We start from the raw sequence: 3,868 nt of genomic DNA, 5'->3' as shown, positions 1-3,868 counted from the left end.
TTTCTGAACTTCGATTTAACCAAGGAAAACTTTTTTTTAAAACTTGATTTGTAACCAACAAATTGGTTTTTCAACAAAAAAGACGAATTTTCAACAAAATACATACAATTTCAGTCAAATAGTTCAACTTTCTATCAAGTTGTTGATTTTTTTCAGCCAGATCCACAAATTTGGTACAAAAATGTTGAATTTTCAAACTGAAAATGTGAATTTTAAAAACAAAAATTAAATTTTCAGCCAAAACAGATCAATTTTAACCAGAAATTTGCATTTTCCATCATGAAGGTGAAAATTTAAACCGAAAAGATGAACTTTCAAGAAAATATTTGAACTTTTTATCAGAAAAACAAATTTGTTAGTTAAAAAATAAAAAAATAAATCCAAGACATTGTTGAATTTTCAAGCAATACAAAAAAAAGAGTTTGAAACAACATTCAATCATTTTTGTTGAAAAATTCACCAATTTGTTTGAACATTTAACCAATTGTTTAACATTCCATTGTTTTCTTTGAAATTTAAAAAGATTTTTAAAAATTCCAATGAATTTTCAAGAGATTTCAAGAGTGTCAAGGGATTTCAAACTCTTTAAAAGAATTTGAAAAACTTGAATAAATTAAACAAATATCCCAATAGAATTTCCAATTTATTTCAGTAATTTAATAGATTTTAAAAATATTCTAGTTTAAAAAATATTTTAGGGTATTTTAAATGTTTTATAAGATTTAAATGCGCTTTCAACGAATTTATTCACGCGAATTGAGGAATTTCAAAGCATTTAAAAGATATGAAATAATTTTTAGAAATTCCAAGAAGCTTGAATTAAAAAAAAATGAAGGGCTTGAACAAAGTTCCAGGTATTTCAAGAGATTTCAAATGATTTTTAATATTTTAGGGTACTTCCAAGCTTTTCAAGGTATTTCCAAAGATTTATAAAAATTCAAGACAGTAAGAAGGATTTTAATAGTGTTTAGATATTCAAAAACATTTCAAGCGGTTTAAAAGAATGCCCTAAAATTTCGTAAGAATTAGATAAATTTTATGGGATGGGAAAGCTTTTTAAAATTTTTAAATAAAAAAAAAACAGCAGATATTAACCAAATTAAAAAAAGCACTACTTTTATTACTTTCATTACCTCAAATACTTTCAAAAATTTAATTACTTTCATTATTCATTATTATTATTGATCAATTTTATTATTATGCTTAGAAAATTGCAAGTTTCGAAGATTACAAAATGCAATTCAAATTATTACTCACCTTCTGCAGGCTTTGTGGCATTTCTTTTGCTTTCTAGGATTATTGAAATCGGATTTTTAAGCAGCAGCACTCTCGGATATGTCTTCAAAATGCACTTTTTTGTCAAAATGACCGGAGCAGATCCTAGAACTCATTTTCAGATCTCCATTGACTCCCACAGCAAATCGAGTCCACTGTGCGTGACGGGAAAATATTAATTACCGTTATGAATTAAAAATACTTATTGTTTTTATTTTACTTTCACCATATAAGCATATTCACGTACTGCACGTTCTCAGCAAGTACAAAAGCGAACGCAATCAGTAGCAGAGTATACGCCAACTTCGGATCAGTTTTACTTTTAGTTTTTCAACTTGCAGATCTGTTTCCTCCAAACAGGATAACATTTTTTATGTATTATTGGCTTCAATTGATGAACACTTCGGTTCGGGAGTGGGCATTTGTTTCAGATTTGAATAGTTAAAATAATATCTAATTACTTACAATTAGGATTGCATTACGTCCAACTATATATTATGAATATTATACTTACATTTCTGGATCATTTGGCAGCCCAAAAAACGAACATTCCTTGTCGTCTCTAGAGTTGCGTTTGCAGCAACTAACGCAACAATATAAGACCATTTTTGTTTAAAACTTTATAAAAAACACACAATGTTATTGTTTTTGTTTTGATTTGCACTTTCCAAACAAGCCGGTGACCCGTTAGCCATACACTAAATTTATATACAAATCAGACTCGCAGGCCAAATTCACCATAATAGTGTTGCAACTCAGTCACTGAGGCGCTACTGTCGCGTATACGCTCAGCTTCCACTCTCTATAATACTCTCTGCTCGGCACGTTGAAAGAACGCTTTAAGGCCATGTGTCTGGTCCTAAATTTTAATAATTATGACAAAAGCAAAAAAAAAGATTTACAACCAAAAACTTTTTTTATAATTATAAAAATTTAGGACCAGACCCACCATTCTTAGTGCTTTTCGTTTAGTGTCCCAAATTTTGAACTCGATGTGGCGTTTCGTGTAATAATAAGTTGGGAAATAAAAAAAGTGGCGGTAAGGTAGGAATCTGGTCACGTGACCCACTCATAACATAGCCTTATGTTTTTATTGAATCACACGCTCTGTCATAAGTTTGGCAACGTCACGTGTGAGCACGCGTGTCATTCGAAATTTGCGCATAAACTAGAGCACGTGGAATGGATCCGACATTGACATACCTTCAGTTCACTGACGTCAGACATACATTTACAGTGTGAATCATTATTTTTCTATTCTCATAGGCTTTTAATGATGCTTTTCGAAGCAGATATGGATTCCGGATAACTTTCTATATACCTGTATATCAGAATTCTTTAAGATTTTTTTATTTTTTAATCTTCTTGTAGAAGTCCGATAACTTTCCAACTTCGGGGCTGTTGGAACAGAAAAGTAAATGATCGCCACAGTTGTCAGGTTATCAGCAGGGTTTTGCACGTAATATACCTTAAGTAAATTACATGAGGTTTTTGACGTAATTTACTTACGTATATTACGTCCTCAGTTTTGTACAAAACATAATATACGTTTTCAAGATAGCGTCGACATTATCACATTTCGTCAGCCCTATCCGACTCTAAAAAAGATGGCCGGACCTTATTGCTAAGAGTTTCTATGTGCGAAATTTTGCCGTATGGCAGCGCCTCTCGCACTTGGCCCTACTTCAACATGAAATCCAATGGGGAAAGTACAAAAAACATAAAAATGTAAACATTTAGCAAGTTTAAAGATGATTCAATTCCAAAATTCATTATTTTCATTATAATAAATATTTCTAGAGTGTTAGTTACATGCATACAAGAATGGATAGAGTGAAATAAACTGCGAAATAATTATTTTTCAATTTAAGTAATTTTCAGAAATAAGTGCAATGGATTTAATTTTATAGACTAATAATTACCCTAAATTGTTTTAAATACATGGAATTTTGTTTATAAATTAGTCTTATTCCCAATTTGTTGAAGAAGGGAAATAAATAAATATATAAAATGTGAAAAATATACATTTTTTTGTATCTAAATGACAAAATTATATATATATATATATATATACATATATACACACGTATATACATATATATGTGTGTATGTATATGTATGTATATATATGTACGAGGGTAGTTCAATAAGTCCTTAGAATGACCAACAGATGGCGCGCGAATCGCTCCAAATCATCTGTTTTCAGTCAGCACCACTCCCGACTAGATATATGGTGCAGTCACAGTCCACATCTTCTGAGTTTACATGTTTTTATAACCAATTGAAAAAAAAATTGTTCATTAAGAAAAATGAAAAAAAAAACGAGTTCAGAGCGGTAATCAAACATTTTCATTTAAAGGGTTTAACTCCATATGAGATAAAAAATGAATTGGACTCAGTTCATGGCACATCTGCCCCTGCCTTAGCAACGGTTTATAACTGGGTAAATGAATTTAAGCGTGGTCGTACATGAATAAGTGACGAACCATGCTCAGGAAGGCCCGTAGAAGCAAGTACTCCTGAAATCATCAATAAAATCCACGATATGGTGTTGAAGGATAGAAGATTAAAAGTGCGTGAGTTAGCTGAGGCC

The 3,868-nt window shown here is 31.0% G+C and overlaps 1 long non-coding RNA gene across 1 annotated transcript in view; it reads right to left on the bottom strand.

The window, feature by feature from the left end:
- Positions 1-1,947, bottom strand: part of LOC117182212 — a 6,349-nt gene extending 4,402 nt beyond the window's left edge. The window contains exons 1-2 of the long non-coding RNA XR_004468284.1: positions 1,790-1,947; positions 1,258-1,430 (exon numbers count right to left, since the gene is read on the bottom strand). This is a non-coding gene — a long non-coding RNA (uncharacterized LOC117182212). The remainder of the gene's footprint in view (positions 1-1,257; positions 1,431-1,789) is intronic.
- Between the last annotated feature and the right edge of the window lie 1,921 nt (positions 1,948-3,868).

This window comes from Belonocnema kinseyi, chromosome 10, assembly GCF_010883055.1.
Source record: "Belonocnema kinseyi isolate 2016_QV_RU_SX_M_011 chromosome 10, B_treatae_v1, whole genome shotgun sequence".
In the NCBI taxonomy this organism is placed as follows: domain Eukaryota; kingdom Metazoa; phylum Arthropoda; class Insecta; order Hymenoptera; family Cynipidae; genus Belonocnema; species Belonocnema kinseyi.
This window is presented reverse-complemented; position numbering and strand designations above follow the sequence as displayed.